Source organism: Ornithodoros turicata, chromosome 1, assembly GCF_037126465.1.
Source record: "Ornithodoros turicata isolate Travis chromosome 1, ASM3712646v1, whole genome shotgun sequence".
Lineage (NCBI taxonomy): Eukaryota > Metazoa > Arthropoda > Arachnida > Ixodida > Argasidae > Ornithodoros > Ornithodoros turicata.
This window is the reverse complement of record NC_088201.1, coordinates 176,739,765-176,750,972: the sequence shown is the minus strand read 5'-3', so window position 1 is coordinate 176,750,972 and position 11,208 is coordinate 176,739,765. Positions and strand designations below refer to the sequence as shown.

The following is an 11,208-nucleotide window of genomic DNA, read 5'->3' as shown; positions in this document are numbered from 1 at the left end:
TATGTTGTGCGCGCCATACGGGAAACCAATGTCAAAAGCAACGTGACCCGAACGTGACTTGAACACGCAACCTTCTGATCTGGAGTCAGACGCGCTACCATTGCGCCATCGGGTCCGACCGAACATATGACTTTGTCGTGTGTAGTCACTGAGCGTACTCACACAAGTACGCGGAATTTAGGTCAGTAACTTCAAGCGCCCCTGTTATGTTGTGCGCGCCATACGGGAAACCAATGTCAAAAGCAACGTGACCCGAACGTGATTTGAACACGCAACCTTCTGATCAGGAGTCAGACGCGCTACCATTGCGCCATCGGGGTTTTTTTTTTTTACCATTTTTATTTCGATACATTTTAACTTGACATCACATTACAAACACTTGCATTTAAAAGAGTGGACTCCGACTTGGAGCAACACAGCCGCAGAATTGTTCAAGCCATTCCGGTACTTCTCCTCTGTGTTCAGCATATCGTTTCATTTGTCTTAGTTGTTCTCTTAAATATACCATCGGTGGTCTCATGGGCTCCTCGTTTCCGCCAGCAATGATGACTTTCCATAATGAGTACAATGCGACTACACACAAGACGTCATATCGTGGCCCTTTCTTCTCTGCTAAGGGTAAGTAGCGCATCGTGTGGGGGTGAAGTCGCAAACTTTTCCCAATTAAAATACTGAGGTCTTGCCACAGGAACTGGGCCTCTGTACAATAAAGAAAAATGTGTTCAATAGTTTCAGGTTCTCTGCAGTAACGACAGTTAACTGACCATGGTACGAATATTCCTTTCGCTGCCAGCCACGATTTCACGGGCAACGTGTTTGTATGTATCTTGAAGAAAAATGTTTTTAGCGCTGGCTTAATCGGCATTTTCCTAACACGGCAAAGTACATCAGTACCTGGCCAGTCACTCGGAATTTGTCTGTATATTGGAGTTGGAAAGAGGCATTCAATGAGATCCGCTCTTAGCTTGCTTCTTGACACACTGAACACATAGTCTCTTGTAAACCTAGTCAGTAGGAACCTTATACTTTCCACCACATCATTGTAGAAACCAGACAACACAAACGTACGTTTCACAGTCCCTACCACAATCTGCGGTAGATATACCTGTCCAACACTCTGCAGCATTTCACACAAAACAGGGTGCCTGCATTTGCGAAAGAAAAAGAGCCTCATAAGTAGTTTTTGGACAAACAGATGCTGTAGCCCTACTCCCCCATCACGTATTGCTTTGAACAAGTTGTTCCTTCGCATTGCCTCGAAGTTTGATTTCCATATCAGTGTTGCAAACACACGGTGAAATTGTTGAATTTTGCTCCTCGAACACTGCATCACTTGTAACAGGTAGACAACTTTTGCCACAAGGAACACATTGCAGACACTTGCCCTTTGGAAGATGGACAGCTCTCTCCCTTTGCACATGTTTGCACGAATTTGCACCTTTTTACACAGTTCTGTCCACATCCCATTAGTGTTTCTGGTTTCCTGCAGGGGGACACCTAAGTATACAGTCGGATTACACTGCCACCTTATACCCTCATACATCGCTGGTGTAGAGCCCCATTGTCCAGCCCATATACCAACTGATTTTTCCTTATTAAGCCTGGCACCCGACAACTTACAGAATTCTTCAATTTCCTTCAGCACTCCCGCAACACTCTTTTTGTCCTCAACCACAAACGTCAAGTCATCAGCGTAAGCCAAGACCTTCACTATGCTGTCACCCAGGTGATAGCCTCTTATATCCATGTTGCTTAAAACACTTTGGCACAGTGGTTCTATATACAGGTCGAAGAGTAGTGGGGATAATGGGCACCCCTGTCGTACCGATGATTTCAGTTGGATTGCACGTGTGCACTTATTATTAATTACTAGTTTCGTCGTCACCGCGTTGTAACAGAGACGAAGACGTTCCGTGAACACCTTTCCGACATTCATCTGCTGGAGAGTGGAAAATAAGAAATCATGACTCACACGGTCAAAGGCGTTCGATAAGTCGGCCTCAATGACTGCCGCCTGATCACCTTCTTGCCTGCATACATCAATTACAGTACGGAGCACATGAATGTTCGTTTGGATGCTTCTACCCCTGATGGCACAGGTCTGATGATTTGCGACGAGGGTTCCCATGACTTTCTGCAGCCTAGCTGCGAGGACTTTGGCATACAGTTTATAATCTACATTGCTGAGTGTGATAGGCCTGTAGTCTGCGACACATGGTATTCTTCCTTCTGCCTTTTTCTTCAGTATTAGGACGGTGTGTGATCGTCGAAACGATCCAGGTAGCAATCCTTCTCTTTCGGCTTCCCGATATACTTCTAATAACACCGGTGATAACAAATCGGCAAACTTTTGATAGAACTCGGCCCCTAGTCCGTCAGGTCCCGGTGTCTTGTTCTTTCCCAATGATGTCATTGCCGCTCTTATCTCTTGTAGTTGTAATGGCTGGTCTAACATTTCTTGGTCTTCCATTGTTAGCTGCGTCAGCTTCCATTGGTTTTCACAGTCCGTCCGTTTCGATTTTCTTTCTTTACCTATTAATTCTTCATAATATTCTTCGAAGCATCTGTGTATTTCTGTCTGTTCACTGATTATTTTTCCTTCATGCTGGATTTCTTGTATAACTTTCTTCTTCGCATATTGCATTTCTTGAGTGAAATGCCGTTTACCAGGTAGCTCATCTGGAAGAAATTGCTGTGATCTTGCCCTAATTTTTGCGCCTTCATATTTGGAGTGATTTATCAATTCAAGCTCGTATTTTATATCTTCCATTTCTTTATAGTATCTTCCTGGACTTTCCGATTCCAGTAACGTGACACTGTGCAGTTTTTTCTTTAATTCGTCTTCACGCCATCTTGCTTGGTACGCTATGATGCTGCTTCTCTCGATAGCAAGGAATCGTATTCGCTGTTTGAATTGTTCCCAGAATAAAATCTGGGTTCCACTGCCTGGTATGATCTATTGCGCCATCGGGTCCGACCGAACATATGACCTTGTCGTGTGTAGTCACTGGCGTACTCACACAAGTACGCGGGATTTAGGTCAGTAACTTCAAGCGCCCCTGTTATGTTGGGCGCACCATACGGGAAACGAATGTCAAAAGCAACGTGACCCGAACGTGATTTGAACACGCAACCTTCTGACCTGGAGTCAGACGCGCTACCATTGCGCCATCGGGTCCGACCGAACATATGACCTTGTCGTGTGTAGTCACTGAGCGTACTCACACACGTACGCGGAATTTAGGTCAGTAACTTCAAGCGCTCCTGTTATGTTGTGCGCGCCATACGGGAAACCAATGTCAAAAGCAACGTGACCCGAACGTGATTTGAACACGCAACCTTCTGATCTGGAGTCAGACGCGCTACCATTGCGCCATCGGGTCCGACCGAACATGCTACTTTGTCGTGTGTAGTCACTGAGCGTACTCACACAAGTACGCGGGATTTAGGTCAGTAACTTCAAGCGCCTCCGTTAAATTGTGCGCACCATACGGGAAACGAATGTCAAAAGCAACGTGACCCGAACATGATTTGAACACGCAACCTTCTGATCTGGAGTCGGACGCGCTACCATTGCGCCATCGGGTCCGACCGAACATATGACCTTGTCGTGTGTAGTCACTGAGCGTACTCACACAAGTACGCGGAATTTAGGTCAGTAACTTCAAGCGCCCCTGTTATGTTGTGCGCGCCATACGGGAAACCAATGTCAAAAGCAACGTGACCCTAACGTGATTTGAACACGCAACCTTCTGATGTGGAGTCAGACGCTCTACCATTGCGCCATCGGGTCCGTCCGAACATGTTACTTTGTCGTGTGTAGTCACTGAGCGTGCTCACACAAGTACGCGGAATTTAGGTCAGTAACTTCAAGCGCCCCTGTTATGTTGTGCGCGCCATACGGGAAACCAATGTCAAAAGAAACGTGACCCGAACGTGATTTGAACACGCAACCTTCTGATCTGGAGTCAGACGCGCTACCATTGCGCCATCGGGTCCGACCGAACACATTACCTTGTCGTGTGTAGTCACTGAGCGTACTCACACAAGTACGCGGGATTTAGGTCAGTAACTTCAAGCGCCTCCGTTATATTGTGCGCACCATACGGGAAACGAATGTCAAAAGCAACGTGACCCGAACGTGATTTGAACACGCAACCTTCTGATCTGGAGTCAGACGCGCTACCATTGCGCCATCGGGTCCGACCGAACATATTATCTTGTCGTGTGTAGTCACTGAGCGTACTCACACAAGTACGCGGGATTTAGGTCAGTAACTTCAAGCGCCTCCGTTATATTGTGCGCACCATACGGGAAACGAATGTGAAAAGCAACGTGACCCGAACGTGATTTGAACACGCAACCTTCTGATCTACAGTCAGACGCGCTAGCATTGCGCCATCTTTTTTTTTTTTTTTTTTTCTTTTTTTTTTTTAACTTTTATTCCATGCTAAAACGTACATAAAACCTCAATGGCTACTTCGCCATTCTGTAAGTTAATAGGGTGTGCCGTTTGCTAATTTTGTTCGTGTTCACCTTGGTCTGCGGCGTCTTCACCGTGGTACTCTTCCGTACCCTCTTGTTGCTCGAAGCAGGTGCCTTCACATCGCTGTCTTTCACCAGCTGGCGTTCTTGTTCCTTGCTGTGATGGTGTGCAGCAGGCTCCTGAGTCCGCTGCAAGTGATATCGTCTTCCCGTGCTGTCACCACCGTGAGCACCCATTCAAGGCTGGTGAGGAAGTGGTTCCATGGTGTCTTCGGCTTGGCTTTGCCTTCAGAAATGGCCATCCTGTACCGCCATAAGGAGTGGAGACCGATGACCACCAGAGCGGCCGACGTGTTGTTGTCTTCGCAGCCGTCGAACACGATGAATTTTAGCGAAAACCAGTCAATGTTGATGTCCAGACCGGTGCACGCTCTGAACTGCTCCCAAAAATCTCGAGCTCGTTTGCAGTTTACAAACACATGAAACAGGTCTTCTTCAGCGCTGCACAGGTCACACCTCACTGACCACGGGACAAAGAATCCTTTTCTCTGCAGCCAGACTTTGACCGGCAACACTTCGCAGTGGAACCTTGTGAAGAGGTCCTTCGCGCCGGATGGTACGCAGAGCTTGCGTAGCCTTTTGAAGACGTTCTGGGCTTCTGTTGTGAGAGGGAACTTGCGATAGAACGGTTCTGGTGTCACGCTGTCTACAGTATCCCAGTAGAGTTCCAGTTCCATTCCATTCCAGTTCCTGGCACCGAGGTGAACGGACGCGGAATGAGCCCCCTGCGAGCGGCGGCAACGGCTCCGAGCCGGGATGAAGTTAGGCCTAGTGCTTCCCAGACAGAGTACAAGACCATTCTACCTACTATTACGCCAGGTAACTTATCGCCTAACACGGTCATCATGCATGCGGATCCCTCCGCTAAACCGTACAAAGTGCTGGACTTTGATGCCCCACTGAGAGACGTTGTTGATAGACGAGAGATTTGTGCATTAGGGGCTTACCGCTATAACCACGTGTGGGCCATAACGTTCAGGAGCGAGACAGAGAAGGCGAAGCTGCTGAAGCAAAAGGAGATGCTTGTGAAAGACAAGCGGTGCATCGTAATCGACCCAAACGCAAAAGAAATAACTCTGAAGCTTCACTGGGTCTCTACGATTTTAGGTGATGACGTAATCCGCAACGCTATGACAGAGTATGGTGACGTCCTGGATACGGCAAGAGAGACGTGGAAGTGCGCTGAATTTGCTGGCATAGAAACGACGACTCGGATAGTCAAGCTGCGGCTACGCGAAGGATCCACCGTCGACCAAATTCCATACATGATCCATATCAGGGGCGACCCGTTACTTGTTTCGGTGCCGGGGAAGCCGCCATTGTGCCTGCGGTGCAAACAGGTAGGGCACATACGCAATCAGTGTACGGCGACATGGTGCAAGAAATGTAAATCGTTTGGTCATGACCCAGAAGACTGTGTGCAAACCTACGCCAGCAAGACTCGGGGGCAAGGTAGCGACACGATTACAGAAAATCTAATGGACCAGGAAGAAGCGGATAAAACTGAAGATAGTACCCAAGAAAACAAGGACGTTGAAAAAGTTCCATCCCAAGAAGAGGGCACGAGCAAGAAGCGAACACAGATACCAAATGAGGAATGTGATAACAAAGACACAGAAGATAGCGACGCAGATATGGCCGAAGTAGAGGAAAATTCAATGAAAAGGAAAAGAGAGTCAGAGAGGCATGCCACCACTGTAAAGGACTATCTAAGAGAGCAGAGGAAGGACGCAAGGTTTGAAAGTAGATGGAAGAAAGGGGACGCCCCGATGCCGGTGGTCCCGCTGGAGGAAGCTGGTGCATCACAGCTGAACGACCTTCACTTCACGGTCACCCAGTAACCAGCTGTCGCTTTCCAAACTCGTTCCATGTCAAGAAAAAAAAATAAGAGTGGCAACTTTTAACACGTTCAGTCTCATTCGGCAAAACAGAAAGCACTGGCTCATGGAAATGATAAAGGAACACAAACTAGACATTATCTGCCTCCAGGAAACGAAGATCTCTACCGCGGAACAAGAGAAGGACCTTGTTAATTTCTTCAAACGTAACTACTACTGCTACCACTCCGCAGGCACTGGTCACAGTGCGGGGACAGCGATATTTGTGAAGAAGGACAGTATCGTCACCGTCGTCGACACCACCCTTGACCAAACCGGCCGATTTACCTGTGTCGATCTGCTCATCGCCAACCAGTTAGCGCGAGTAATTTGTGTCTACGCGCCAAATATAAGGGACGACAGGAAAATCTTCTTCTCTGAGCTGAGAGCTTTCGTGGACACACCGGCAAAAGTAGTATTCTGTGGCGACTTCAATATGGTAACCAGCAAGTATGACTGCAGCTACCCCTTCAGGAGGGACGCTAGTGTGACGGAATTCAAGAAGCTGGTGACAGATTTCAGTTTGGTCGACGTTGCTGCGGTAGGAACGGAACCCAGTCAGCGGTACACTCACTGGCAAGGTGCGTCCCATGCAAGACTCGACAGAATCTATTTCTCCGCTGACTGGGACAAGACGGCCTGCAACTACACCGTCACGCCGGTACCTTTCTCGGACCACGGACTCGTCAGCGTCGACATCGATCTTAGCGCTCAGGCCACAAGTTGCATCAGCAAGGCAAGGTCTTATTCGTGGAAGCTCAACGAAAGCATCCTGGAAGAAGAGACTTTCTGTCAGGAAGTGGAAAACATGATCACAGAATACAAGAGCGGAAACAGTATCAACGCCGTTACGTGGGAGATCTTCAAAACAAACTTCAAAAACAAAGCAATATCCTATAGTCAGTCAAGAAGCTTCAAGGAGAGGGAACAGGCCCGGTCACTTACCAAAGACCTCCGTGTGTTAGTCGCAGAGGAAGACCACACCCCCGGACGGTACACACAGGAAATTGGAGAAGTGAAAAAGCAGCTTCTTGAAGTCTTGGAAAAACGATACAAGGGTGCAGCAATTCGGAGCCGGCTGAACACGGTGTCGCGTGAGGAAACGCCCAGCAAAGTATTCCTCCTACGGGAAAGAGAAAGGGGATCGTTCAACGCCATTACATGTTTGAACAGTCCAGACGGCACTGCGACATCGCAAGAGGAAATCGAAGGACTGTTCTACGAGAAGTTCCGCGGTCTGTTCTCGTCATCAACGGGGACAAACGTTACCGATGCTATAAGCGGCCTAGACTTGCCGGCAGTAAAGACAGAAGTAGCAGAAGCAGCGAACGGTGAAATAACAACGGGGGAGATAGAGAGAGTTATCCGAAAGCTGGGAAGAAACAAAGCTCCGGGCCCGGATGGAATTGGATCAGCATTCTATAAAAGGTTCGCTACCTTGCTCTCCCCAATCTTGAAGTTGGTGTTCGACGACATCGCTTCGAGAAAGCTGCTTCCGCCATCAATGCGTCAATCCTTCACCGTCCTTATCCCTAAAAAGAACCCCAAGAACAGCGAAGCTCCAACAGTTAACGATTTTCGACCAATCAGCCTTCTCTGCACTGATTACAAGATATTTGCCAAGGTTCTCAATAACAGATTAGAGGGTTGCCTGCGGGCTGCCATTGGTCAGCATCATGTCTACGGAGTCAAGGGCAGGTCGATCGCACGAAACTTACACGTGATGCGGGCGGTGTGCGAGGCTGCCGAAACACTACCTGCTCGGCTGTGCGTTCTCCAGGTTGACCTGCGGCAAGCGTTCGATAGAGTCAGTCACCAGTACCTCTGGGCGGTTCTTGAAAAACAGAAGGTCGGGAGCTCCCTAATGGCCTGGATAAAGCTCTGCTACGAAGACATCAGCACACGATTAGTAGTGAACGGGAGGTTAAGCAAACCCATACGGATTCATTCATCAGTAAGGCAGGGGTGTCCACTTTCACCGCTTCTGTTCGCTGCATACCTGGAACCGCTATGTCGCATGATCAGTTCCAACGAAAGTATTCAAGGGCTCAAGATAGGCACGGAAAGCATCAAGCTTCTCGCGTATGCCGATGACCTAACCGTAGTGTGCACCACTGTTGAGGGAGTCCAACAAGCACTAGACACCATTCAGGAGTTCTCGAAGCACTCCGGAGCAGAGCTCAACCTCAGCAAGACATTAGGCAGCTGGCTTGGACCGTGGGAAGAAACTCCAACCGATCTTCTTGGCCTGCAGTGGACAAACAAGGTTGAGAAGTACCTCGGAGTAGAGTTCGACTTAAGAAAGCAAGCAGCACACGTATGGAACCCCAAATTGAACCGGCTCAGGCACTCGCTGACTCCCTGGCACGGACGGTTCCTCACGCTCTTCAACAAGGCGTATGTATGCAATTCCTGCTTGTACCCAGCAGTGCTGTATACCGCCCAATGCACGAAATACAACAATGCAGTGGTCAACAAGTTCCACCGACTGTGTGCCACCTTTGTGTGGAATTCTCCAATGGAAAAGATGCGACGATCGAACCTCTTCTTGAGCCCAAGCAAAGGTGGATTTGGACTTGTGAACCTCGACATTAAGCTCAAAGTACAGAGGTTCCTCTACTTCAGGGACCAGGACGATCCATTCCTCAGAAGCTAGCATTGCGCCATCGGGTCCGATCGAACATATGACCTTATCGTGTGTAGTCACTGAGCGGACTCATACAAGTACGCGGGATTTAGGTCAGTAACTTCAAGCGCCCTCGCTATGTTGTGCGCGCCATACGGGAAACGAATGTCAAAAGCAACGTGACACGAACGTGATTTGATCACGCAACCTTCTGATCTGCAGTCAGACGCGCTACCATTGCGCCATCGGGTCCGACCGAACATATGACCTTATCGCGTGTAGTCACTGAGCGTACTCACACAAGTACGCGGGATTTAGGTCAGTAACTTCAAGCGCCCTCGTTATGTTGTGCGCACCATACGGGAAACCAATGTCAAAAGCAACGTGACGCGAACGTGATTTGAACACGCAACCTTCTGATCTGGAGTCAGACGCGCTACCATTGCGCCATCGGGTCCGACCGAACATATGACCCTGTCGTGTGTAGTCACTGGGCGGACTCATACAAGTACGCGGGATTTAGGTCAGTAACTTCAAGCGCCTCCGTTATGTTGTGCGCACCATACGGGAAACGAATGTCAAAAGCAACGTGACCCGAACGTGATTTGAACACGCAATCTTCTGATCTGGAGTCAGACGCGCTACCATTGCGCCATCGGGTCCGACCGAACATATGACCTTGTCGTGTGTAGTCACTGAGCGTACTCACACAAGTACGCGGGATTTAGGTCAGTAACTTCAAGCGCCCCCGTTATGTTGTGCGCGCCATACGGGAAACCAATGTCAAAAGCAACGTGACCCGAACGTGATTTGAACACGCAACCTTCTGATCTGGAGTCAGACGCGCTACCATTACGCCATCGGGTCCAACCGAACATATGACATTGTCGTGTGTAGTCACTGAGCGGACTCATACAAGTACGCAGGATTTAGGTCATTAACTTCAAGCGCCTCCGTTATGTTGTGCGCACCATACGGGAAACGAATGTCAAAAGCTACGTGACCCGAACGTGATTTGAACACGCAACCTTCTGATCTGGAGTCAGACGCGCTACCATTGCGCCATCGGGTCCGACCGAACATATGATCTTATCGTGTGTAGTCACTGAGCGTACTCACACAAGTACGCGGGATTTAGGTCAGTAACTTCAAGCGCCTCCGTTATGTTGTGCGCACCATACGGGAAACGAATGTCAAAAGCTACGTGACCCGAACGTGATTTGAACACGCAATCTTGTGATCTGGAGTCAGACGCGCTACCATTGCGCTTTTTTTTTTTTACTAAGCTTTTATTGTGTTAAAAGTTTATTATTTACAGATCACGTGACGACAACGCTTTGCTGGCGCCTACTTTGGCACCACGTCATCCTTGAGTGTAAACCTTCACGAGATGTACCAAAGCAAGGTGTCACCGGCACAGACTGGGTGTATGGAGAAGTATACAGGATGTACGGCAACTTCAGCAGGACATACAGGGCACATGTAACATCTACAAAAGTCACACGGCTTGTGACTAAAACAAGGGAGAATAACAAACATATACGATAAACAGTCACGCCTGACAGTGGATGTGGGCCCACATCAGAAAATCGTTACTAGCTGTTGAAGCAATCTAAACTGAACACAAAGACAGCATGATTTCAGTCCTCGCATCACCTCCACCGCATATAGTGATCTAGGTGTCGTCGTACCGCGACCAAGTTAGACCGCGTAGTTGACTATGCAAGAACCATCACTACCTCAGGAAGGATTGTTGCATGCACTCTCAAAGAACATTGTCCAAAACACCTCTTACGGTACTGGCAGCATGTTGTGCAGCGCATAGAAGCACTTTGATGAAACGACACTGGCTTTAGATATTTTTCTAGCTCCTTGGGGAAAGCGTTCCTCAATGTATCCCGCGTATTCGTTGTTCTTCGCAACAGCTCACCGTCTGGCGCACCTTGCTCTTTGAGGGCACTGACCGACCAATCCAATTTCGCAGCAAGTAAAACTAGAGGAATCCGTGGTGGTGTCTTGCAGTCGGCAACATCCATCCTGTGTTGCCACAAAGCATGTAGCCCACAGATATAGAGGAGCCTCAAGGAAGGACCCTTGTCCTCACGGACGTCCAAGAACTTCAAGCGGATCCAAGTTATGTCTTCTTCGATGTCAAACACT

General features: G+C 48.6%; 11 non-coding genes across 11 annotated transcripts; all 11 read right to left on the bottom strand.

Annotated features, from left to right (window-relative positions):
• Positions 1-43: 43 nt before the first annotated feature.
• Positions 44-115, bottom strand: Trnaw-cca (transfer RNA tryptophan (anticodon CCA)). Its single transcript has one exon. It is a non-coding gene; the product is annotated as a tRNA-Trp (tRNA).
• A 133-nt stretch (positions 116-248) lies between these two features.
• On the bottom strand, positions 249-321 carry Trnar-ccu (transfer RNA arginine (anticodon CCU)). The gene has a single exon. It is a non-coding gene; the product is annotated as a tRNA-Arg (tRNA).
• Positions 322-3,106: 2,785 nt separating this feature from the next.
• Positions 3,107-3,178, bottom strand: Trnaw-cca (transfer RNA tryptophan (anticodon CCA)). The gene has a single exon. It is a non-coding gene; the product is annotated as a tRNA-Trp (tRNA).
• Positions 3,179-3,311: 133 nt separating this feature from the next.
• Trnaw-cca (transfer RNA tryptophan (anticodon CCA)) lies at positions 3,312-3,383 on the bottom strand. Its single transcript has one exon. It is a non-coding gene; the product is annotated as a tRNA-Trp (tRNA).
• A 543-nt stretch (positions 3,384-3,926) lies between these two features.
• On the bottom strand, positions 3,927-3,998 carry Trnaw-cca (transfer RNA tryptophan (anticodon CCA)). The gene has a single exon. It is a non-coding gene; the product is annotated as a tRNA-Trp (tRNA).
• A 133-nt stretch (positions 3,999-4,131) lies between these two features.
• Positions 4,132-4,203, bottom strand: Trnaw-cca (transfer RNA tryptophan (anticodon CCA)). Its single transcript has one exon. It is a non-coding gene; the product is annotated as a tRNA-Trp (tRNA).
• Positions 4,204-9,228: 5,025 nt separating this feature from the next.
• Trnac-gca (transfer RNA cysteine (anticodon GCA)) lies at positions 9,229-9,300 on the bottom strand. Its single transcript has one exon. It is a non-coding gene; the product is annotated as a tRNA-Cys (tRNA).
• Positions 9,301-9,433: 133 nt separating this feature from the next.
• Positions 9,434-9,505, bottom strand: Trnaw-cca (transfer RNA tryptophan (anticodon CCA)). Its single transcript has one exon. It is a non-coding gene; the product is annotated as a tRNA-Trp (tRNA).
• A 133-nt stretch (positions 9,506-9,638) lies between these two features.
• On the bottom strand, positions 9,639-9,710 carry Trnaw-cca (transfer RNA tryptophan (anticodon CCA)). The gene has a single exon. It is a non-coding gene; the product is annotated as a tRNA-Trp (tRNA).
• Positions 9,711-9,843: 133 nt separating this feature from the next.
• Positions 9,844-9,915, bottom strand: Trnaw-cca (transfer RNA tryptophan (anticodon CCA)). Its single transcript has one exon. It is a non-coding gene; the product is annotated as a tRNA-Trp (tRNA).
• A 133-nt stretch (positions 9,916-10,048) lies between these two features.
• Trnaw-cca (transfer RNA tryptophan (anticodon CCA)) lies at positions 10,049-10,120 on the bottom strand. The gene has a single exon. It is a non-coding gene; the product is annotated as a tRNA-Trp (tRNA).
• Positions 10,121-11,208: the final 1,088 nt, after the last annotated feature.